Source organism: Perca flavescens, chromosome 16, assembly GCF_004354835.1.
Source record: "Perca flavescens isolate YP-PL-M2 chromosome 16, PFLA_1.0, whole genome shotgun sequence".
Classification (NCBI taxonomy): domain Eukaryota; kingdom Metazoa; phylum Chordata; class Actinopteri; order Perciformes; family Percidae; genus Perca; species Perca flavescens.
In genome coordinates, this window is record NC_041346.1 from 30,018,635 (window position 1) to 30,046,424 (window position 27,790).

A 27,790-nucleotide genomic window follows, 5' to 3' on the forward strand; every position below is an offset into this window, starting at 1 on the left:
AGGGTAACTACGTGTCTTTGTGTCTAAGTGACTGATGGGAACAACAATCTTTGAAGCTGGTCCAGTTTGAAGCGAGACGAAAATAAGCTGCAATGCAACGTTAACGGGGAATTGTGCACGTCAGTTAGCGTTTGTTGCCGTTGACAGACTCAGATTATTATTCTAAGTGTCTGACAACATTATGGAAAGGATCCCTACAGAGATAGACCTTTTAGTTAAAGAGTAAGATCCTTTTTGTTTAATAGGAAACAGCCCCGAAATCACCATCACCAAACTCCACCAGACTCCATTCATAATTTTCAGAAAGAATTATGCCATCAGCAGAGCGAGAGCCTGTGAAAGCTAATCGAAACATGCTGTGAGCCCCATTTTTTTAGCCTATATTTTGTCTACATTTTAACAAAACTACTAATTCACCATTAGCAGCTCCTGTTTTCAGTTTATCCACGGACGTACAGTAAACTATCGCTGGATTACTTTGAGACTGGAAAAAAACAGACTTAAAAACGTGATGATTCTCAGGCAAATTCTGAAGCGTTTTTTTCCCGATGATTTCTAAGCGGATTTATCTGCATTTATCCACGATGCACATCAGAGATAATGACATCATCTGGAAGTGTAAGTCACATTGAATTATATCAACAAGTTCCATGTCTTTGTGTTCAGATTTCACTGAGTTATGGCTCTGAGATGGAGTGCGATTATTTACTCAAATCCACCTCCTGCAGTGCGTCTTTGCATAAAGAGAGCGGCTGTATCATATTAAGATGTAGCAAACGTGATATCTTTCACGTATGCGGAGCATTTCATGCTGCGCCTTGTGCTACAAAGTGACTCATTCGGTGCTTATAGAGCGGCATCCCTCACCAAACCACATATACTAGATCGAGTTACCTGCCCCCAACATCTGAGACCCTTAATTTAGCCTGCGTGTGTTTTCGAAAGATGAGGATACACTTTGAACTGTGTTGACACAGTGCTAGGGCTGTGCAAATAATCTAAATTTAATCGTGATTATGATTTTGGCTCCCAATGATCACAAAAACAGAATAATCGAGAAAAACAATTATTTGCCTCATCACGTTTTGCAAGTAAACTCTTATTTTCTCTTGCGTTCTGAATGAAAAAATAAATTTTAAATAGGAAAAGTATCAAGGCAAATTTCACTCATTTTTTTTCTTTCTTTACTGTTGATTTATTTAACTTTTTCCACTGTTTTTGAAGTTCAATAATTGCAACATCTTTCCAGAAGTCAACGAGTAATCGTGTTAAATTATCATGATTTCAATATTGACCGAAATAAATCGTGATTATATTTTTTTCAATAATCGAGCAGCCCTACACAGTGCTGTGCCTCACATGGTACTTTCAAACGAATGATTAATATGCTTTTTTTTGGGAAATTTGCGAAGCTCTCTGACAACACACAGGTGTTTGGGAATCAGTTTAGGCTGGAGACATTCAAGTACCAACTCTGACTCATGTTGTCAGCGGTGGGTACTCTTTGTTTACATACGTATAAAATCTATAAAATCAGTCCTTCCAGAAAAATGCGGAGTTGCGGGAAAAAAATCCTTGATTATGCGGCATGTTTTCTTAAAAAAAATGCGATGGAATATGCGGGATATTTATGCAATTTTATGCAATGAAATTGCGGGAATTTGCAAAAACTGCGGTTTGATGAAAATGACTGATTATGCGTTGAATTATGCGATCGCATAATCGCGTTTTTCTGGAGAGACTGTAAAATGCCACGACACTGGTTTGTTATTCTCCAACTAATTTATCGATTAATATCGCATATTTTCTCCTATCGTGCAGCCCTAGCTCCCATCAGTCACTTAAACACAATAAAACAGAGATATTGGGTCTATTTTTGGACAAAAAACACAGAGAAGTTACCCTTTAAAGCAGGGGTCTCCAACCTTTCTTCATCTAAGGGTTACTTTAAAATAATGAAAGTGGCCAAGAGCTACTTGAATCACATTGCTTACATTCATTTACATAACACAAATAAGCTGAATGAAGCTACTGTTTGCTGAAATTGCCAATAACCAAAGCTTATGAAAAATCTCAACTTCACGTCAATGTTCTTTTAGCCCACATAGTTATAGCTACATCACTGAAAATATACCCATCAGGGTCCATGTCTGGGTGTGCATACGGGCCCCAAAATGTCTAAATCCGGCCCTGACCGGTAGAATTGCCCACAACACATGTCCATATAACCGGTACACTTCATTTTGAGGCAAAAACATTGGCAACCACTGGTGCGAGGAGATGGAATTTAACTCTAAGCCCTGAAAAAAACAATAATAAAGTTTCTGAGTCAAAACTTTCTCCAACTATAACAGTTTAAACAGACTGTTTAATTCTCTTAACCAAGCGTTGCTGTAGAAAAAGTACTTTATTCTTGTATTCCTCCGATGGCAAGGACACGGAACTTACCGACTGTTTTCACCACTCTCTGCCGGGGGAGAAGTCGACCGGTCCGCGGCTCCGAGTCCGCACAACGCCCGCTAACAGAGCTCCAGCTCCGGGCTTAAAAAGACCAAGAAAAAACTAACCGCAAAAGCAAAGCTACAGCTGAGAGAAAAGAGGGTCTCTGAGGAAAACGGGTTAATGCTGACACGGAGGATAAAGTTGTGAAGAAACGGAGAGCTTCTCGAGACTTCTTTATCGGACGTGAGGAGAAGTGAAAGGCTCCGCGCGCAGACTTGAGAGGGATTATCCCGCTTCTGTTTGTTTCCTGTTGTATATGGCGTGTCAAACCCGCATCTCACACACACACACACACACACACACAAACACACACACACACACACACACACACACACACACACACACACACACACACACACACACACACACACACACACACACACACACACACACACACACACACACACACACACGGAGGGATAAACGCTTACCTCTCTCGCTCAGCCTCGCGTGTGTCTCTGCGTCACTTTCCTACTCGCGTGTCTCCGTCCAGCGGTTCAGTCCATCCGGGAGTCTCCTGTCCTGGAGCAGCACGCGCTAACGCATGCACGTCAGCGAAAAGCACCTGGATGGACGTCATCACCACAGACACACGCACACGCAAGCACGCACACACGTGCACAAGCACGCGCAGAAAGAAAGACAGAAACACAGATGAAGACTCGTGAGATAGTTTTAGCAGAATGTAACTAAGTAGGCTACATTTACTCCAGTAAGTTCAAAGTAAAACATAGAAAAAGCGGCAAAAATGTTGAATAAGGACTAAGAAGGCACCCAAAACATCAAAAACAGATGGCCAGTTTTATTGTGTCCCTTTAAAAGGTTTTTTGTAGCTTTTTTTGTCGCATTTTCAATGTATGTGCGCATTTCTTTGGCCGTTTTTGTCGCATTTTTTAAATGTTTTTGCGCTTTTTTTCAATACATGCATACATGTACACATAGCTGGACCTCCCTAGATAGGCTAATTGAAGCTCTCTCTTTAGTTACTCAACTACATTCATTTGTTCCAGCTTTAGTTACTAGTTACTTTAGTTACTCCCCTACATTCATCTGTTCCAGCTTTAGTTACTAGTTACTTTAGTTACTCCGCTACATTCATCTGTTACAGCTTTAGTTACTAGTTACTTTAGTTACTCCTCTAAATTCATCTGTTCCAGCTTTAGTTACTAGTTACTTTAGTTACTCCTCTAAATTCATCTGTTCCAGCTTTAGTTACTAGTTACTTTAGTTACTCCTCTAAATTCATCTGTTCCAGCTTTAGTTACTAGTTACTTTAGTTACTCCGCTACATTCATCTGTTCCAGCTTTAGTTACTAGTTACTTTAGTTACTCCACTACATTCATCTGTTCCAGCTTTAGTTACTAGTTACTTTAGTTACTCCGCTACATTCATCTGTTATAGCTTTAGTTACTAGTTACTTTAGTTACTCCACTACATTCATCTGTTCCAGCTTTAGTTACTAGTTACTTTAGTTACTCCGCTACATTCACCTGTTACAGCTTTAGTTACTAGTTACTTTAGTTACTCCACTACATTCATCTGTTACAGCTTTAGTTACTAGTTACTTTAGTTACTCCTCTACATTCATCTGTTCCAGCTTTAGTTACTTTACACATTAAGATACAATATAACGTCCTACAAGTCCAGCTGAGATGATGAGACCATTAAACGTGTGTGTGTGTGTGTGTGTGTGTGTGTGTGTGTGTGTGTGTGTGTGTGTGTGTGTGTGTGTGTGTGTGTGTGTGTGTAAAGACCATTTAAACACACAACTGGTTGGATCCTTTACTCTTTCTACAACTGGGAGGATTGTTCTTCACTTTTAATACTTAATAACTCCACTGTCCTGATGACACTTACACACTTTAACTTGTAACAGAGTATTTTCCCCGTGTGGTATTAGTACTTTAACTTAAAGTAATAAAGGGGTGAATACTTCTTCCATCGCTGGTTTTTAGACTGTGTGAAATAAAGGAGAAAATGTTTCCAACAGGTTGATGGTCTCCAAACTGAGAACGGAGACCTTTCTACAGAGAGCTGGCTCAGCATCGCCTCTCAGTGGAGACTACTGAAAGTGCAGCTTTCCTTTTCACTTCACTTCCTCTTTGTTCATTCAATAATGTTCACACTAGGGCTGCACAGCACAATATATATCGGTTTGTTTTATCATCATCATCATCATCATCATCATCATCATCATCGCAATATCAACTGGTGCAATCGGCACATCGCAAAAGGCCGCGACATTATTATTTTTAATAAATATTTTAAAGATGCCTTGGTTATCCTTTATAACTTTTATTCTGCCTTACCTATATTTTAATAATTTGATTGTACTTTTGTATAATATATATATATATCCAATATAATTATTATATTATTGTTTTATTCTTATTACAAATTGAATTACTTGCTTCAAGATTTTAACATAATGATACACATGGTATTGGTTTTATGCATTTTTACTAACAGTGTGGTTTTATTCTATGATGTATTTTAAATTATTTATGGTTATTTATTGTGTGGCACTTTTTACCTCTTAAAGCACTTTTAAACACAGCACTTATTACTAACTTTTAATGGTATGTGTGTATATTTATTTTTTTTAACTTCAAGGGCAAGTAACTCAGGCAGTATTCATGACCCCTTTTAAAATGTTTACATTTTTCAGTTTAAATAAGATGTTTTTAATATTGGGATAGAATTTATTTTGTATTGGGACACCTGGCTATTTATTTATTTACATAACTATATATATATATATATATATATATATATATATATATATATATATATATATATATATATATATGCATTTTATTTATTTCATGTATTTATTTTATTATGTCTCTAGGAGAGACACCAGGGTAGTTGTGGAGGTGACCTTATATTTAAAAAAAGAACCGGTGTCCGTCCTGTCCAGTGGTTCTTTTTACCTTCTTTTAATATCTGTCTATCGTCTTTTAAACAGCCCCCTCCCCCTTTTTTTTTTTTTATAACCAAACCGGCTTTTTAAGGAGTTCTTTAAGTGTTGTATTCACACCAGTGGTCCCCAACTCCAACCCTTAATTTGTCACGTAGATCACGTGTGTCAAACTCGAGGCCCGTGGACCAAACCCGGCACCTCGCAGATTTAGATCCGGCCCGCATATCAATTTGGGTTCACAGTACATTTTGGCCCACCTACTTTTTGTCACTTTTTCTGACGTTTTTTGCCACTTTTTCCAACATTTGTCACTTTTTCCAACATTTTTGCCACTTTTGCCGAATTTTTTGTAATTTTTCCTGACGTTTTTGCCACTTTTTCCAACATTTGTCACTTTTTCCGACGTTTTTGGGCGCTTCTTTTCTAGGATGGCTGAGGAACTATTTCCTGACTTCTTTAGGACTTTATGTCGAACAAACTGTGAGTGAGAAGACTATACGACACATGCAATAATACAGTCAAAAATATTTTACTTTTTCGATTAAATAAAAGCCTATCAATAAACTAAACATGTCTGGCCCTTGATGTGATTCTTATTCTCCAGTGTGGCCCTCTGGGAAGTTGAGTTTCACACCCCTAAAAAAATTAATTTGATTTAAAAATCGAGTTGGTAGGTCAAATTGATTCATATTTTCAAAAAAAACTTTATTTTTTATTTTTTTTCAATCCAAATACAGTATAAATAATTTGGATGTTTAACAATCTTTGTTGCACACTGCACAGTGACTTTTCAGTTACAGAAAGGGTTTGCCTTTGCAATTTTGTTTATGTTGATGCACTTTAATTAAATATAATTCATACAATAAATATATATTTTTAAAATATATTTACAGTTCTCAGTTATTTTGTTTTAAATGGAAGTGGGGGGGAAATCTACTTGAATCGTAAATCAAGTTTTTTATAAAAAAAAAATCACATTTTTTTAGGGAAACAAATCGCCGTAACGAGTAAAAAAAGGGGGAAAAGTGACTGGTCGCACATGTGCGACTGGATGTAAAAATTCAGTCGCACACTCTCAAATTTTGGTCGCAAAATGACTGCCCTCCTGGCAGTAATTCTATTGTCTTAAATCAACGAGGTCATTATTGCGCTATACTGCCACCTACTGACACAGAATAGTATTTAATTTATCTGCCAGTCATCATATTGAGGCACAGATGCGCAACAATGGAAAATTATTTGCAGTAACTCAATAAAAAAATTTGTTGGACCAATTAAGTAAAATCGGATAATTTCCCACGGCACACAGGACGATCTCTCACAGCACAGTGGTTGAAAATCGCTGCTCTAGTGCAGTGTTTCTCAAATTGGGGGGGTACGTGTACCCCTTGGGGTCCTTTGGAGGACTGCAGGGGGTACGAGAGATATTTAACTAAAATGTTTAATAGTTATGAGGCTGTCGTCCAGAACATTGTTCCTCTTTATTAACAAAAATGTGACATTTGTGTCTCCTTCTTTGGACCTAATCTATCCTTCCTTCTACTGTCCTTCTACTTTTTTTTTACAAGTTTCTCGCTTTTTTTCTTCTTATGTCGCTGTTTTAGAAGTTTTTGATACTATTTTCGACCTATTCGTGCCTTACTTCCTTCCTTCTTTCTACCGTCTTTTTCCAAGTTTTTGTCTTTTTTAGAGTTTTTGTCTCTTTTTCTCATCAGCATTTAAATGTTTCCAGTTCCAAGGTGCTGTTGTTTAGTAAATCTATCTCTGACATCACTGTACTGTTCCTCTTTATATACACTTTTTTTTCTAACGAAAATGATCAGCACTGGTCAGGGCTTAAAGAAATAATTCAAAAGGTGGTACGTTATTGAAAACAGTTTGAGAACCACTGGTCTAGTGAGAGGGGCTTTAAAAAGAAAATGAGATTAACTAAACGGAGATCTTCCAGATTACAACTGATCATTATGTTTTAGATATGTCAGAGAATAAAGAAAAGTGTTTTCTCAGAGTCCAAAAAAATAACTATTCACATTTGAAACTCAAAACTGAAGCTTTGGCAGGTAAATATTTGGTATTTTTGCTTTTAAAATGACTTTCATGGTTAATCAAGGCTAACTTTTTTTTCCAAAATATGCAAAAGGTTTCACTGTGAAGTCTTTAAATGTCCAACCAACAGTTTTTTATTGTAGAAGATTAAGAAAAAACAGCACATTTTCAAATTTGGAACCAAAATTGAAGCTGTAGTCAGTACATCTTTTGGTATTTTTGCTTAAAAAATGACTTATTTAGTATAAAATATATTTTTTTTTTTTGTCCGACCAACGGTCCAAACCCCAAATAAAATCTGAATGTGATTTCAGAAGATTAAGCAACTATTCCAAACCAAAACTGAAGCTGGAGCCTCTGAAATTTTAAGTCTTTTTGTTAAAAAAATAAATAAAAATGACTTCAGTGAGCATGAAAACATGTCCAAAAATGATTTCACTGTAATGTTTTCAAATGTCTTTTTTTGTTGTCTGACCAACAGTCCAAACCCCCCCAAAAAATATCATAATGTTATTGTAAAATATTAAGAAAAAACAGCAAATATTGAACCCAAACTGAAGCTTTAGCAGGTAAAGATTTTGATATTTTTGAAAAATGACAAAAAAAATGTATTCATTTCAGACATTTATTTACTATTTTAAATCATATATGATAACCTAACTCAGTTCAAGCACCAAAACAAGTCGTACACACACACACACACACACACACACACACACACACACACACACAGAGAGAGACACACACACACACACACACACACACAAAGAGAGACACACACACACACACACACACACACACACACACACAGACACACACACACAGACAGACAGACAGACAGACACACACACACACAGACAGACACACAGACAGAGACAGACAGACAGACAGACACTGTGTTGCTCTGTATCTGTGACAGTTTGCTAACACGTTATCTTCTTATTATTAGGGTCCAGAATGTGTTTCAAGTGGTCAAAAAACTGGAATAAAATACCTGAAATCCTAAAAAAAAAAAACTCCAGTGTCCATCTCCAACTTCAGTGTATACGTTAATGTATACTTTATTAATCCCACAAGGGGAAATTACAGTGTTTCCACTCTGTTGTTATTACACACATTACACACAGGCCTTTGTGGGCAAAAACCACACGATAAACACACCGATAAACACAGCGATAAACACACCGATAAACACAGCGGTAAACACACCGATAAACACAGCGATAAACACACCGATAAACACACCGATAAACACAGCGATAAACACACCGATAAACACAGCGATAAACACACCGATAAACACAGCGATAAACACATGATAAATACACCAATAAACACACCGATAAACACACAGATAAACACAGCGATAAACACACCGATAAGCACAGCGATAAACACACCGATAAACACACCGATAAGCACACCGATAAACACAGCGATAAACACATGATAAATACACCGATAAACACAGCGATAAACACACCGATAAACACAGAGATAAACACATGATAAATACACCGATAAACACACCGATAAACACACCGATAAGCACAGCGATAAACACATAGATAAACACACCGATAAACACACCGATAAACACACCGATAAGCACACCGATAAACACACCGATAAACACACCGATAAACACACCGATAAGCACACCGATAAACACAGCGATAAACACATGATAAACACACCGATAAGCACACCGATAAACACACCGATAAACACACCGATAAGCACACCGATAAACACAGCGATAAACACATGATAAACACACCGATAAACACACCGATAAGCACACCGATAAACACACCGATAAGCACAGCGATAAACACACCGATAAGCACACGATAAACACATGATAAACACACGATAAACACACAGATAAACACACCGATAAGCACACGATAAACACATAATAAACACACCGATAAACACACCGATAAGCACACCGATAAACACACCGATAAGCACAGCGATAAACACACCGATAAGCACACGATAAACACACGATAAACACACGATAAACACATGATAAACACACGATAAACACACAGATAAACACACCGATAAGCACACGATAAACACATAATAAACACACCGATAAACACACCGATAAGCACACCGATAAACACACCGATAAGCACAGCGATAAACACACCGATAAGCACACGATAAACACACGATAAACACATGATAAACACATGATAAACACACCGATAAACACACCGATAAGCACACGATAAACACAGCGATAAACACACCGATAAGCACAGCGATAAACACAGCAATAAACACAGCGATAAACACACCGATAAACACACAGATAAACACAGCGATAAACACAGCGATAAACGCACCGATAAACACACCGATAAGCACACCGATAAACACGCGATAAGCACACAATAAACACACCGATAAGCACACCGATAAGCACACCGATAAGCACACGATAAACACACCGATAAACACACCGATAAGCACACCGATAAGCACACAAATAAGCACACAAATAAGCACACGATAAACACACGATAAACACACGATAAACACACCGATAAACACACCGATAAATAACCACACCGATAAGCACACCGATAAACACACGATAAACACAGCGATAAACACACAATAAACACACAATGAACACACCGATAAACACACGATAAACACACGATAAACACACCGATAAAAGAACATCCCAACGACAACAACACACAGCCATTCATCATTACAGAATTATCGACATAATAATCGACTGGAAGATAAGTGTGTTTTAAAAAAAGAAAAAGTCCATCGAGTAGAAACCAAAATGCGTCTGTAGCCTAGGGGCTGCACAAGATGTATCGTTTCTTTATCGTCATCGCCAGGGTTCAAAATTAACTTTTTTCGTCCAGCAGCCAAATGGCTAGTGAATGTTCAAATTCTACCAGCCACTCGACATATTACCATTGTTTTTCTGGGCTGGTGAGTGAAGCAAATGTACCAGCCACTCGCATATTTTAACAGCATTTGGCTGGTAGATGGTGCTAATTTCGAACCCTGGTCATCGCAATATCAGCTGGCGCGATATACACATCGTGAAAGGTTGCGACGTATCGCGATAGACACTCAGAGATTGTTTTTGTGTAGAAAATGGCACTTTAAGGTGCAGCTGTCAGTCTTTGTTAGTGCTGCCTGTCATTGTCTGTGTCTGTTCACTAAAAGAATGTCAGAAATGATTATTTGTTTTAAATTCAACCAGCAATTTGTTGTATTTTAAAAGACTGCTGAAGGCAACAGAAAGGCCGAACTGAGTACACTCTAACAGCTGTTAATTTATCGCAAATTATATCGTTATGGGGATATTCAACAACGTTATCGCGTATTTTCCTCATATCGTGCAGCCCTACTTTAGCCTAGATTTAAAAAAAAAAAAACAGTAAGAATGTAAGAAGCACATCTATGTGCTATGTTATTTTTTAAGATAATTTTTGGGGCTTTTCCGCCTTTATTTTGACAGGACAGCTAGGTGAGAAAGGGGAGAGAGAGAGAGGGGAGGGAAGACATGCAGGAAATCGTCACGTCGGATTCAAATACTGGACCTCTGCGTCGAGGGAGGCATACACCTCTCAGTACTGGATATGTGCGCCTGCTCTACCCGCTGAGCCAACCCGGGCCACAGCACATCTATATGTAACGACAGCTGGTGAATTATGTCCTCTTCCCTCTCCTAACAAGTTTCCTGAAGAGATTAAAAACCATCAGCTTCCATCTACAACTTCTGTTGCGGTCTAGTAAACATGTTTTGCTCTTTGCTCCAAAAATATTCCACGTTTCCTGGAGAGATAAAGACCCATGCATCATCCATCCATCCATCAATCATCCATCCATCCATCACCATCGTCTGGCAGCGGCACACAAAGAGTCAGTGTTTAACCCCTTGGGTTGTCTTCCAGTCGGACCTGCAACTTTGTGCATTTGTGGGTCGAAATTTCAACAATTTTGTCGTTCTTTTTCTACACTTTCATTGACGTTTTTCGATTTTATTCCAATTTCTTTGTCACTTTTTTCAGCTTTTTTTTTTTTTTTATTATGTTTTTTGTTGCTTTTTCAATGCTTTTTTTTCGCACTTTTTCCAAACAAATTTGGTCACTTTTTTCAGCATAAAAAATAAAAATGTTTTTGTCAATTTTTTTAACAAGTTTTTTTTTTTTTTTTTTTTTTTGATGGTTGTTTTTCTCACTTTTTTTCCAAATTTTTTGGTCACTTTTGGCGTTGTTTTTGTGGCTTTTTCCGATTGTTTTAATCACTTTTTTCAGCGTTTAAAACATATATGTTTTTGTCAATTTTTTTTTCATATTTTTGTAGCTCTTTCCAACGTTATTTTGTCATAGTTCTGATATATATATCTGATAAACGAAGACAACAGGAGTGGTTAAGGGAAGTTTTTCCCTACCACCAAATGCATGCTCTTGGGGGGGTTGTTGGGTCTTTGTAAATTATAGAGTATGGTTTAGACCTGCTCTATCTGTAAAGTGTCCTGTTACGATATGACACGATAAATAAAACGTAATTTAAAAATTCAAAAACTCACCAGTGTTTTTTGTTCTCGTCTTCACCTGGAAGCTCCTCCAGCAGCTCCAGCTGTGGGTTTGGATCAGTCAATCCCTTGTATCAAACAAGATCTTTATTTTTTTTTTAAAAAGAAGAAAAAAGGAAAGTGAAAGAAAGAAAGAAATCAAGAAAGAAAGAAAGATAGAAGTGCTATTAAGCCAGGCCAGCTGGCTTAGAGAAGAGAGAAGGGGAGGGGACCCAGAGAACTGGGCTGTGTTCGGATCTGAGCTCAGTCCGCAATGAGCGGAGGTAGCGTACAATCATCGGACCCTGACGCTTCTCACACACACACACACACACACACACACACACACACACACACACACACACACACACACACACACACACACACACACACACACACACACACACACACACACACACACACACACACACACACACACACACACACACTCGGTGACCTCCTGTGTCCGAGCTGCCGGTCTGTGGAGGAGTCCTTTCACCTGTCGTTGTCACTCATGGTATATTTAGCTCTGGGGTGTCGGTGATGCTGCATGTGTGTGTGTGTGTTTCATATGTGTGTGTGTGTGTGTGTGTGTGTGTGTGTGTGTCTGTGCGTGTGTGTGTGTGCATGGGAGAGAAAAAGAAATGTGTCGCTGACACTCAGGGCCTCCATGGGCCTCGGTGTAAGAGCCCAGGATTACTGAACCAAAGACCAAGCAGCTCTACACATTACATCCAGAGAGACAGAGAGAGGGGGGGGGGAGGGGAGAGAAAGAGAGAGAGAGAGATCAAACCTGCGAACGTGTGTCCTAGATATGCGCACACCGAGCATCTGCTGGGCCCGAGGATTACCCTCAGCTGTCTGCTCCCGTCACACAGCAAGGAGTGGAGAGAGGAGAGCACCAGGCTTTGGTGGACTTCCAGGGTCTATGAAGCCGTTGAAATATCAGCGCAGAAATGTGGCTGAGTCACTGAAAAAGCCCAGAAACACACACACACACACACACACACACACACACACACACACACACACACACACACACACACACACACACACACACACACACCTGCTGGTTTCTAGTGAAACAAGCCTGGGCTGACACACATCGCTCTGGGTCAGGTCATACGACACCGCGAGGTCCGGTTTCAATCTAAACATGGGGGACATGTTAAACCGAATTTGCAGGAAACAGGCAAAAAAGTTTGTAGCATGGGTGTTAAACTGCTCGTACGTACAGTACAGGCCAAAAGTTTGGACACACCTTCTCATTCAATGTGTTTCCTTTTTATTTTCATGACTATTTACATTGTAGATTCTCACTGAAGGCATCAAAACTATGAATGAACACATATGGAATTATGTACTTAACAAAAAAGTGTGAAATAACTGAAAACATGTCTTATATTTTAGATTCTTCAAAGTAGCCACCCTTTGCTTTTTTTGATAACTCTGCAAACCCTTGGTGTTCTCTCAATGAGCTTCATGAGGTAGTCACCTGAAATGGTTTTACCTTCACAGGTGTGCCTTGTCAGGGTTAATTAGTGGAATTATTTCCTTTATTAATAAAAAAGCAAAGGGTGGCTACTTTGAAGAATCTAAAATATAAGACATGTTTTCAGTTATTTCACACTTTTTTGTTAAGTACATAATTCCATATGTGTTCATTCATAGTTTTGATGCCTTCAGTGAGAATCTACAATGTAAATAGTCATGAAAATAAAAAGGAAACGCATTGAATGAGAAAGTGTGTCTAAACTTTTGGCCTGTACTGTATAGCTCTGAAAAGTAGAGCTTCTGTCGTGGCTTGTTTGTGTTTCTCCAACACCTCCTCTGACTCCTACGCTATCTGCCTACACAGACAGACGGCAGGCATGGATGCACACCGGCCGACACCAGCAGCAGAGTTACACCTCACATATGGACTCGCACGCACACTGCAACACATGTCGGGATGTCCCGATCAGGTTTTTTTGCCCTCGAGTCCGAGTCCTTTGATTTTGAGTATCTACTGTTACCGAGTCCCGATCCGATACTTCTATAATAAATAAATAAAAAGAATAAAGAAGAGCGAAAAAAACAGATCCAGGAAGTTCCTTATTTTTTATTGAGTTCACCCTATTTTAACATTCAACAACTCTGTTAACAAACAGAGCACCTCTGTGAGGGAGCTTGAACAATCAAGTAATAACATAAATTCTTCACTTTTGGACTTTAGTGCAACAGTAAATATAAAAAAAAAAGTCTAATATAAAAACAAATAGCACCTCAACTTAAAATACCCGGCAGGCATGTAAACAAATAAAAAAAATAAAAGTGCCACAGTGTTTGCAAAGCCAGTAATGTGCTTTTAGGAAATGTACTCCAAAAATAATGAGAATATATATATACATATATATCCGAGTCCTGATCGGGAGGTAGCGTCCGATTACGATCAAGTCCGAAACCACGTGATCGGGCCCGATTTCCGAAGGAGAAAACTCAAGACTTTCACCCAGGAAACAGGTGTAAATGTCCTGAAGAAGTTAAGGAGAAAACACAAGACTTTCACCCAGGAAACAGGTGTTCATGTCCTGAAGAAGTTAAGGAGAAAACACAAGACTTTCACCCAGGAAACAGGTGTTCATGTCCTGAAGAAGATAAGGAGAAAACACAAGACTTTCACCCAGGAAACAGGTGTTCATGTCCTGAAGAAGTTAAGGAGAAAACACAAGACTTTCACCCAGGAAACAGGTGTTCATGTCCTGGAAGAAGTTAAGGAGAAAACACAAGACTTTCACCCAGGAAACAGGTGTTCATGTCTTGAAGAAGTTAAGGAGAAAACACAAGACTTTAACCCAGGAAACAGGTGTTCATGTCCTGAAGAAGTTAAGGAGAAAACACAAGACTTTCACCCAGGAAACAGGTGTTCATGTCCTGGAAGAAGTTAAGGAGAAAACACAAGACTTTCACCCAGGAAACAGGTGTTCATGTCCTGGAAGAAGTTAAGGAGAAAACACAAGACTTTCACCCAGGAAACAGGTGTTCATGTGCTGAAGAAGTTAAGGAGAAAACACAAGACTTTCACCCAGGAAACAGGTGTTCATGTCCTGGAAGAAGTTAAGGAGAAAACACAAGACTTTCACCCAGGAAACAGGTGTTCATGTCCTGAAGAAGTTAAGGAGAAAACACAAGACTTTCACCCAGGAAACAGGTGTTCATGTCCTGAAGAAGTTAAGGAGAAAACACAAGACTTTCACCCAGGAAACAGGTGTTCATGTGCTGAAGAAGTTAAGGAGAAAACACAAGACTTTCACCCAGGAAACAAGTGTTCATGTCCTGAAGAAGTTAAGGAGAAAACACAAGACTTTCACCCAGGAAACAGGTGTTCATTACCTGAAGAAGTTAAGGAGAAAACACAAGACTTTCACCCAGGAAACAGATGTTCATGTCCTGGAAGAAGTTAAGGAGAAAACACAAGACTAGAAATAGTATGTACCCGGCAGGCTAGCGTGTTAGCGGCTAGCTCGTCATCTACAATCATTCACCATCCCTGCGAATAGTCCAAACTTTTAGAACCACATTTTATTTGTTAGTTAGTAAATAAAGTAAAATATATGTTCCGTAAAACCAACGATAAGCTAAAAGAAGCAACAAAAAAAGCTCAATCTAGCTGCATAGTTGGGTGTTACTTCTCTGTTTCTTTCACATTACCATGCATTCATTGGACTTAGTGTTCAATTGCATAACACATATTGATAAAGGAGCATATTCATAATGAAACGTGTCTTCGTGTGCAGCTGACTTCCAGCTACAGACTGCAGGTCAGAAGGTTTCAGTCAGCGAGGAGCTGCTGATGGAAAGCAAACGGTCGAAGCGTGAACGATAATTCCACACCCGAAAATACATTTTGCGCATGATTTCCCTCCTTCAACACACAGAGACGGAGACGAAGGGGCAGCTTGTTATCGTTTGGGGGGTTTTGGAGGAATGTGTGAAATGTTCTGGTGCGTTACGTTTACGTGTTTTAATTTCCCCACCGTTGGTTGGCATTCACCCTTTACCTCCGCCTGAAAAAAAGAAATACACTGTTCATTTTACCCGCAACTTCTCCCGATCCCCACCCCCCAACAAGCTGTTTAGACTCCTGTCTGCACCATTTAGACTCGAGGAGAAAGGGGGAGGGGGGGGGAGGAAATGAAAAGAGGTGGGACGGAGAGAGAGGAAAACGCTAACAGTGATTGTTTGTACTTCATCCGGTCGTCAGGAAGTCGGCTGGACTTGAATTATGGTCCTTTTACGCTGACAGGGAAATCCTTCTAGTTCTGGTCTGTTTAGAGTTTGAAACAAACGTTCAAACATTATCTGACCGAAAACCTCTGTCTCTTCCCCCCATCATGTGCACAGTTTAGCCCTCCTGTTGTCCTCCAAAATTTGGGTTTCTTTCTTTCAACCAAATTTTCAAAGAAAAACAATATACAACGCGCTTCACAAGTAAAATAAATTATCAGTTCACTACTTTCATTGAATGTGGGTGTTTTATTCAAATGTACAGTACAGGCCAAAAGTTTGGACACACCTTCTCATTTAATGTGTCTCTTTATTTTCATGACTATTTACATTGTAGATTCTCATTGAAGGCATCAAAACTATGAATGAACACATATGGAATTATGTACTTAACAAAAAAGTGTGAAATAACTGAAAACATGTCTTATATTTTAGATCCTTCAAAGTAGCCACCCTTTGCTTTTTTTGATAACTCTGCAAACCCTTGGTGTTCTCTCAATGAGCTTCATGAGGTAGTCACCTGAAATGGTTTTACCTTCACAGGTGTGCCTTGTCAGGGTTAATTAGTGGAATTATTTCCCTTATTAATAAAAAAGCAAAGGGTGGCTACTTTGAAGAATCTAAAATATAAGACATGTTTTCAGTTATTTCACACTTTTTTGTTAAGTACATAATTCCATATGTGTTCATTCATAGTTTTGATGCCTTCAGTGAGAATCTACAATGTAAATAGTCATAAAAATAAAAAGGAAACGCATTGAATGAGAAGGTGTGTCCAAACTTTTGGCCTGTACTGTATATGGACACAAGAAATCATTCCTACCACAGACGATACAACAGTTTAACATTCCACCACTGAGAGTTAGATGAGACTTATACACATCACAGTACTGCAATAAGTGCAACTTGCACAAAATATATCTTTATAAATATGATTTAACCCTCCTGTTGTCTTCGGGTCAAATCTGACCCATTTTCCAAAAGTTTCTGTATCAGAAATGTGGGTTTCTTTCAACCAAATTGTCAAAAGTTATAACGTGGATGCACAGTACATTTGCCTAACGTTACCTACTTAAATAATTGAAAGAATGACTACGATAACCATTTATGTTTGTAAAATTACATCCAAAACAAGTCACAGGAAATCATAAGTTAACGTTAGGGGATGCCTCTATCGTGACCATGACCAAGCTGGGTCCAATCACAGCACGACAAGCTTAACGTTTTCATTAGTCACTCCCTCCAGGATTTCGCGCCAATACACGCAAATTCAACCAATCACCGCGAATTTGGTGCGACTCACAATTTTGACCAATCACCGCAACTTTTTCTGCAAATTTGACCAATAACCTGAAGTTTCCCACGACTTCAACCAATCCCAGCAGTCCCACGTGCACTCTGACAGCCAATGACCAAGCGGGAGTGAGAACGGGTTGGATCATTTCCTTGTTTGTGATATGAAGGCGAGACGTGTGTGACTCGAACATCTCACGTTTACCAACAAAACGTACAGCGAAAGACATTTCAGACCGTCCTGCCGAACTGCAAACATTTACAGGTTACGTGTACGCTGTAACGATTTAAATGTCCTTGCTGTCGGCTCTCTGCAACGGGCGGGGCTGCTGCTGCGTTCCCCCAAAAAGTATTGATCAGTTCACTACGTTCATTGAATTTTGGTGTTTTATTCAATTTTATGGCAAGCAAAAGAGTGACAAAATTGTTCAAATAACGTGGAACAAAAACATTCTCCAGGACATGAACACCTGTTTCCTGGGTGAAAGTCTTGTGTTTTCTCCTTAAATTCTTCCAGGACATGAACACCTGTTTCCTGGGTGAAAGTCTTGTGTTTTCTCCTTAACTTCTTCCAGGACATGAACACCTGTTTCCTGGGTGAAAGTCTTGTGTTTTCTCCTTAACTTCTTCAGGACATGAACACCTGTTTCCTGGGTGAAAGTCTTGTGTTTTCTCCTTAACTTCTTCACGACATGAACACCTGTTTCCTGGGGGAAAGTCTTGTGTTTTCTCCTTAACTTCTTCAGGACATGAACACCTGTTTCCTGGGTGAAAGTCTTGTGGTTTCTCCTTAACTTCTTCAGGACATGAACACCTGTATCCTGGGTGAAAGTCTTGTGTTTTCTCCTTAACTTCTTCAGGACATGAACACCTGTTTCCTGGGTGAAAGTCTTGTGTTTTCTCCTTAAATTCTTCCAGTACATGAACACCTGTTTCCTGGGTGAAAGTCTTGTGTTTTCTCCTTAACTTCTTCAGGACATGAACACCTGTTTCCTGGGTGAAAGTCTCGTGTTTTCTCCTTAACTTCTTCAGGACATGAACACCTGTTTCTTGGGTGAAAGTCTTGTGTTTTCTCCTCGGAAATCGGGCCCGATCACGTGGTTTTGGACTCGATCGTAATCGGACGTTACCTCCCAATCAGGACTCGGATAGATATATATATATATATATATATATATATATATATATATATATATATATATTCTCATTATTTTTGGAGTACATTTCCTAAAAGCACATTACTGGCTTTGCAAACACTGTGGCACTTTTATTTTTCTTATTTGTTTACATGCCTGCCGGGTATTTTAAGTTGAGGTGCTATTTGTTTTTATATTAGACTTTTCTTTTTATATTTACTGTTGCACTAAAGTCCAAAAGTGAAGAATTTATGTTATTACTTGATTGTTCAAGCTCCCTCACAGAGGTGCTCTGTTTGTTAACAGAGTTGTTGAATGTTAAAATAGGGTGAACTCAATAAAAAATAAGGAACTTCCTGGATCTGTTTTTTCGCTCTTCTTTATTCTTTTTATTTATTATAGAAGTATCGGATCGGGACTCGGTAACAGTAGATACTTAAAATCAAATGACTCGGACTCGAGGGCAAAAAAACCTGATCGGGACATCCCGACATGTGTTGTAGTGTGCGTGCGAGTCCATATGTGAGGTGTAACTCTGCTGCTGGTGTCGGCCGGTGTGCATCCATGCCTGCCGTCTGTCTGTGTAGGCAGATAGCGTAGGAGTCAGAGGAGGTGTTGGAGAAACACAAACAAGCCACGACAGAAGCAATAAGCTCGTTCCGAAGATGGGAACCAGATGTGCGTGCGGAGAAAGATCCGGAAAATATTATTACTGGAAGCCCAAAGTCTTTCAAACATTCTTCTTTGTTCAACTTCTGTTAAACTTTAACTTAACTCAGAGCGGCTCTTTTCCTCGTCAGATGGCTCAAAATAGATTTATACTTTGATGTACATTTACTCAAGTACAAATTTGAGGTTCTTGTACTTTTCTTTTCATGCTCCTTTATACTTCTAGTCCACTACATCTCAGTGGGAAATATTGCACTTTTAAAGATTATTTTTGGGGCATTTTAGGCCTTTATTTGACAGGACAGAAGAAGACATTAAAGGGGAGAGAGAGAAGGGGAATGACCTGCAGCAAAGTGCCGAGGTCGGAGTCGAACCCCGCACCACTGCGTCGAGGACTAAACCTCTCTATATATATATATATGTGCGCCCGCTCTACCAACTGAGCTATCTGGGCGCAAATATTGCACCGTTTTACTGCATTAGCAGAGGTCATAACTAACGAATTACAATTACTTGCGTTAATGTAATTGAGTAGTTTTTGTTGTGTACTTTTTAAAAGTGTTTTTTAAAATCTGTACTTTAAACGCGCCGCTGCGTTTAAAAAAAAAACGGGAAATATCGTCCGGGCAGAGAATCTAAACTCTAATGTAAGTGTCCTTCTCACCTTAAGTTAAGTTATCTACTCTTTGACTTTAGCCATGGTAAAAATAATAGATTGTATGTATTAGTGACAAAAAAAATACAGCCCTGTATTTATGTGAAATGTGTACGTAGGATGATTCTTTCCAGAAATAGTATTGAAATGCCCTCTGTTTCCTTGAGCATATGTGTTCCCTTCTCTGTGTTACAGTCCTTCCAGAAAAATGCTAAGTTTTTTATGTGATTGTTGGGGGGCAAAAATCCTTGATTATGCGGCACGTTTTCTTAAAAAAATGCGATGGAATATGCTCTATATGATATTTGTGCAATTTGATGTGATGAAATTGCGGGAACTTGCAAAAAACTGAAGTTTGATGAAAAAGAGAAAAAAAAAGGTGATTTGTGAAGCTGTTGCAGCTTTTCGAAAATTGCTGCTCTTGTGTGAAGTAAACGCAACATTTTTCAACTTTCTGCTGAGATATATTATGGGACTTTTTTTGCAACGAAAATGCGGGGATTATGAAATCATGCAAGCCCTGCATATTTTGCGTGGAAATCTGCAATTTATGCGGCGAAAGTGCGGCGCATTTGAAAAGATGCGGCTCACCCTCGCATAAATATGCAGACTTTGGCTGATTATGCGTTGAATTATGCGATCGCATAATCAAGTTTTTATGGAGGGACTGGTGTTTTAGCCTGCTGCTGACCTGGAGAAGAAACCGAATGAGTCTGAAAAGTCTGTCATCCAGTATGGAAATGTCATGACAGGAACAAGATATGGGGTTTTGGTTTCCAACTCATCTGCAGCAACATTTAGCTCTTTATACAACACTGTGTGCTTGATAATATTGACTCTAGTTCTGTTTTAATCAGAGAAGAGTTTTAAATAATTGCGCGTAAAAAAGCTGGCTGATGCCCATCTTTATGCAAATTAATCGTGTCGCAAAAGTGGTTTTATGGTTCATAAAAGACATTTTTGGTTCATAAAATGTCCCTGAATTCACAAATGTGGGATATTACTACAGACATTCCTGTCATCATATGTCAAGTCGTCTGCTGCGATTATTATTATTATGTGTTATTATCACACCCAGCAGTGTGGATGCTCACATCGTTATAGTTATTTTCACTGTGGGGTATTATTGCAGTAAAGGGCCTGAATACTTTCTATCACTGCTCAAAGTGGTCGAACTTGAAGAAACATGCAAACACTTTGACTAAAGTCCTGAGTTAGCTGGCGCTGCAACTACATATTATATCCATTATCGATTCATCTGTGGATTATCTTCTGGATGAATTGATCAGTTGTTTGGTCTCCAAAATGTCAGAAAATTGTGAAAAATGTCAATCAGTGTTTTCCCGTTTTGTCCACAACTCAAAAGATATTCAGTTTACTGTCACAGAGGAGTGAAGAAACTGATCGGATCGTAATACTTCCTCAAGTAACTTGCACTAAATCCTGACAGTGTGACTCCGATTTCTGCAGTTTCTCACACAGGCCTCGGCGTCTTTCAGCTGACTGGGTGTGTGTGATAGAGTGCGGTGTGGGCTGGATGAAGCCGGGCTGCTGGAGAGATAGAGTTACTGTGAAAGCCATGAGCGAGTGTAAACTAATCCATCCTCACCCAACTGCCACGCATAGTTCACGATCCACAGCATGTCTGGAGGCATTCCTTCCTCATGTCTGTGTCCGCTCCACCGAGTGGTTACCCTTTCTGTTATTGTATATAAACAGGCTGTTCTCATGAAGCATTATATGTACAGCTACCACAGTAAAGCACTGTAATTGGTATGTATTCCATATATGTATTACTGTCAGCAAGACAGGTGTTCATGTCCGGAAGAAGTTAAGGAGAAAAGGAGAAAACACAAGACTTTCAACCCGGAAACAGGTGTTCATGTCCTGAAGAAGTTAAGGAGAAAACACAAGACTTTCACCCAGGAAACAGGTGTTCATGTCCTGGAAGAAGTTAAGGAGAAAACGCAAGACTTTCACCCAGGAAACAGGTGTTCATGTCCTGAAGAAGTTAAGGAGAAAACACAACACTTTCAGGTGTTTACCAAACAACAGCCATGTAACTGAAAAACATTTAAATGCTGATGGAAAAAGGCAACAAAAACTTTAAAAAGAAACGTAAAAACTAAAAACACACAATAGAAAGAAGGAAGACAAACTCAGGAAAAAAAAAGTGACAATAATCTTGAAAAAGGCAGAATTGTTTTTTGAGTGAAAAGCTCCTCAGCCAATCAGTGTGTACTCTTAAGCTCCGCCCACAGGCTGCATCGTTTGATAACTCTGCAAACCCTTGGTGTTCTCTCAATGAGCTTCATGAGGTAGTCACCTGAAATGGTTTTACCTTCACAGGTGTGCTTTGTCAGGGTTCATTAGTGGAATTTGTTCCCTTATTAATAAAAAAGCAAAGGGTGGCTACTTTGAAGAATCTAAAATATAAGACATGTTTTCAGTTATTTCACACTTTTTTGTTAAGTACATAATTCCATATGTGTTCATTCATAGTTTTGATGCCTTCAGTGAGAATCTACAATGTAAATAGTCATGAAAATAAAAAGGAAACACATTGAATGAGAAGGTGTGTCCAAACTTTTGGCCTGTACTGTATAAAATGTTTATATGAGATTTTTTTTAAACGGTGACGAGCTGCTGAACATGCCGATCATTTCACCACGCAGCTCGGCTCGCGGTGGCCAACCGGTGCACGCTGAGATCATTCTTTACGGGAAGGGTCAAAGGTCACGACACCCAGATGGAGCCCAGGGTCACTCTGCAGCTGACACACACACTGTCTTAAACCACTCAACACAACGACATCTTTCTCTTCCTTAAAGCAGTCTGGGATCCACTCAACATCTTCTGATCTTAACTGTTCTGTTAGTCATAATAATTAATTAAATAAGGTCTGCTTTTCTTTAACAAAAAAAAAAAGTGGTATAATGTCATTTAAATTAGGTTTATTGACCATGAAATTTGAAAAAAAAAAAAAAAATTGAAAAAAAGTGACAAAGAGTCAAAAGCATCGCAAAAACCTAAAACCTTGGCGGGGGATAGATAGATAGATAGATAGATCTGTATTGTCATTGTATGCGATACAAAGAAATCCTCTCCAAATAGCAGCATAGAGTAAAAAAAAAATATATACACATCCATACACATACATACAACACACACAGAAATACAACACACACAGACATACAACACACATAAAACACACACATACACAACACACACACACACACACACACACACACACACACACACACACATACAACACACACACAGACATACAACATACACACACACACACACAGACATACAACACACACACACACAGACATACAACACACACAGGCGAACCATCAGATCTGGTCGGCATAACTACGCCTAATGACTGACAGCTGGGACTCTGGTTACCAAGGAGACGCTGCAGAGGCGCCAGCATGGCAAACACAAGCCTTGGTTACCGTATCACCTTCTCTGTAAAGTTCTTCTTCATCACAACAACAACAACAACAACCAGACACACAACAACAACCAGACACACAACAACAACAACAACCAAACCCACAACAACCAGACACACAACAACAACAACAACCAGACACACAACAACAACAACCAGACACACAACAAAAACAACAACAACCAGACACACAACAACAACCAGACACATAACAACAACAACAACAACCAGAAACACAACAACAACAACCATACACACAACAACAACCAGACACACCTTCTATCACCTTCTCTGTAAAGTTCTTCTTCATCACAACAACAACAACAACAACCAGACACACAACAACAACAACCAGACACACAACAACAACCAGACACACAACAAACAGACACACAACAACAACAACAACAACAACAACAACCAGACACACAACAACAACAACCAGACACACAACAACAACAAGACACACAACAACAACCAGACACACAACAACAACAACAACAACCAGACACACAACAACAACCAGACACACAACAACAACAACCAGTCACACAACAACAACCAGACACACAACAACAACAACCAGACACACAACAACAACCAGACACACAACAACAACAACCAGACACACAACAACAACAACAACAACAACCAGACACACAACAACAATAACCAGACACACAACAACAACAACAACCAGACACACAACAACAACAACCAGACACACAACAACAACAACCAGTCACACAACAACCAGACACACAACAACAACAACCAGACACACAACAACAACCACACACAACAACAACCAGACACACAACAACAACCAGAAACACAACAACAACAACAACCAGACACACAACAACAACCAGACACACAACAACAACAACGAGACACAACAACAACAACAACAACCAGACACACAACAACAACAACAACAACCAGACACACAACAACAACCAGACACAGAACAACAACAACCAGACACACAACAACAACAACAACAACCAGACACAGAGCAGCAGCGGGGCTTCATCTGAATAATGTATTGATATGTTGCTTTGCCACAAGACACATTTAGCATCACGGAGAGTAGTTTTGTCAGGGTGCTAACGAACGTTAGCGGACGCTAGTCTCATCGGTTACATTACTTGAAGGTATCGACGTGAGAGTGACACAACACTGTCATGAACGTGTCCTAAACGTTATAGATAGCACTTTATTGTCCGTGTACACGGAAATCTGTCTTGCAATACAAGCTTCCAACAACCACAACAACCTAAAAACAAGAGCTATAAAACATAGAGGCATCAGTAAAACATAAATAGATAATTAATAAGAGGGGGGCCCTGCCCTGCAAGAGTGGTCTTAAATAGCCATAAATATATAGATAAAAGTAAAAATATCACTTCTTTGCTATCCTGTGTTGATTCAGCAGAGATATTGACAGAGGAACAAATGAGTGTTTATATTTGTTCTCTTTCTTTCTTTTTTTCTTTCTTTCTTTCTTTCTTTTCTTTCTTTCTTTCTTGTCCTTTAATACTTGGCTGAAGGCGAATCAACTATGTGATCATTGATCTTTTAATAACATGGAATGTACAGTACAGGCCAAAAGTTTGGACACACCTTCTCATTCAATGCGTTTCCTTTTTATTTTCATGACTATTTACATTGTAGATTCTCACTGAAGGCATCAAAACTATGAATGAACACATATGGAATTATGTACTTAACAAAAAAGTGTGAAATAACTGAAAACATGTCTTATATTTTAGATTCTTCAAAGTAGCCACCCTTTGCTTTTTTTGATAACTCTGCAAACCCTTGGTGTTCTCTCAATGAGCTTCATGAGGTAGTCACCTGAAATGGTTTTACCTTCACAGGTGTGCTTTGTCAGGGTTAATTAGTGGAATTATTTCCTTATTAATAAAAAAAAAAAAAAAGCAAAGGGTGGCTACTTTGAAGAATCTAAAATATAAGACATGTTTTCAGTTATTTCACACTTTTTTGTTAAGTACATAATTCCATATGTGTTCATTCATAGTTTTGATGCCTTCAGTGAGAATCTACAATGTAAATAGTCATGAAAATAAAGAAACACATTGAATGAGAAGGTGTGTCCAAACTTTTGGCCGGTACTGTAGATACCTTCAAGTAAAGTGTTACCGTCTTCTCCGTGTTGCCAGATCTCACAAGAGTTTGTACCGGAGACAGAAACCACACACACACACACACACACACACACACACACACACAACACATACACACACACGACACATTCACACACACACATGCAACACAGTCACACACACACACAACACACACGCGCAACACGCACATTTGCAACACACACACACACACACACACACACACACACACACACACATGCAACAGACAGACACAGACAGACACACACACACACACAACACATTCACAACACACACACACACACACACACACACACATGCAATACAGTCACACACACACACACACACACACACACACACACACACACACACACACACACACGCAACACACACGCGCAACACGCACATTTGCAACAGACACACACACACACACACACACACACACACACACACACACACACACACACACACACACACACACACACACACACACACAGCGGTAGAGTGGAAACCACAGGGGGGCGACTGCGAGGTTGTAACTAGGGAGGAACTGGGCCAGGTTATTTTGGGAGCGTGTGTTGCTGTGGACCAACAGCTGAGCATGTGTTAGAGCAAGCGCAAGGCCTGACAACACACCCTGGTCCCTGGTCCCCTCAGCCTGACAACACACCCTGGTCCCTGGTCCCCTCAGCCTGACAACACACCCTGGTCCCTGGTCCCCTCAGCCTGACAACACACCCTGGTCCCTGGTCCCCTCAGCCTGACAACACACCCTGGTCCCTGGTCCCCTCAGCCTGACAACACACCCTGGTCCCCTCAGCCTGACAACACACCCTGGTCCCCTGAGCCTGACAACACACCCTGGTCCCTGGTCCCCTCAGCCTGACAACACACCCTGGTCCCCTGGTCCCCTCAGCCTGACAACACACCCTGGTCCCTGGTCCCCTCAGCCTGACAACACACCCTGGTCCCCTCAGCCTGACAACACACCCTGGTCCCCTCAGCCTGACAACACACCCCGGTCCCCTCAGCCTGACAACACACCCCGGTCCCCTCAGCCTGACCACACACCCCGGTCCCCTCAGCCTGACAACACACCCTGGTCCCTGGTCCCCTCAGCCTGACAACACACCCTGGTCCCCTCAGCCTGACAACACACCCTGGTCCCCTCAGGCTGACAACACACCCTGGTCCCCTCAGGCTGACAACACACCCTGGTCCCCTCAACCTGACAACACACCCTGGTCCCCTCAACCTGACAACACACCCTGGTCCCCTCAGCCTGACAACACACCCTGGTCCCCTCAGCCTGACAACACACCCTGGTCCCCTGGTCCCCTCAGCCTGACAACACACCCTGGTCCCCTGGTCCCCTCAGCCTGACAACACACCCTGGTCCCCTGGTCCCCTCAGCCTGACAACACACCCTGGTCCCCTCAACCTGACAACACACCCCGGTCCCCTCAGCCTGACAACACACCCCGGTCCCCTCAGCCTGACAACACACCCCGGTCCCCTCAGCCTGACCACACACCCCGGTCCCCTCAGCCTGACCACACACCCTGGTCCCCTCAACCTGACAACACACCCGGTCCCCTCAGCCTGACAACACACCCCGTCCCCTCAGCCTGACAACACACCCCGGTCCCCTCAGCCTGACCACACACCCCGTCCCCTCAGCCTGACCACACACCCCGGTCCCCTCAGCCTGACAACACACCCTGGTCCCCTCAGCCTGACAACACACCCTGGTCCCCTCAGCCTGACCACACACCCCGGTCCCCTCAGCCTGACCACACACCCTGGTCCCCTCAGCCTGACAACACACCCTGGTCCCCTCAGCCTGACAACACACCCTGGTCCCCTCAGGCTGACAACACACCCTGGTCCCCTCAACTTGACCACACACCCCGGTCCCCTCAGCCTGACAACACACCCCGGTCCCCTCAGCCTGACAACACACCCCGGTCCCCTCAGCCTGACCACACACCCCGGTCCCCTCAGCCTGACAACACACCCCGGTCCCCTCAGCCTAACAACACACCCCGGTCCCCTCAGCCTGACAACACACCCCGGTCCCCTCAGCCTAACAACACACCCCGGTCCCCTCAGCCTGACAACA

At 40.6% G+C, this 27,790-nt stretch overlaps 1 protein-coding gene across 3 annotated transcripts in view; it reads right to left on the reverse strand.

Moving 5' to 3' along the window:
- LOC114571030 (myocyte-specific enhancer factor 2C) overlaps positions 1-12,301 on the reverse strand; it is a 77,506-nt gene extending 65,205 nt beyond the window's left edge. For 2 of the 3 annotated variants that reach the window (XM_028601795.1, XM_028601793.1), the window contains exons 1-2: positions 12,055-12,301; positions 2,934-3,067 (exon numbers count right to left, since the gene is read on the reverse strand). The gene's annotated coding sequence lies outside the window, so the exon portion shown is untranslated. Of the gene's footprint in view, positions 1-2,448; positions 2,752-2,933; positions 3,068-12,054 lie in introns of those variants that run through there. The other variant, XM_028601794.1, reaches the window with a different exon arrangement.
- Positions 12,302-27,790: the final 15,489 nt, after the last annotated feature.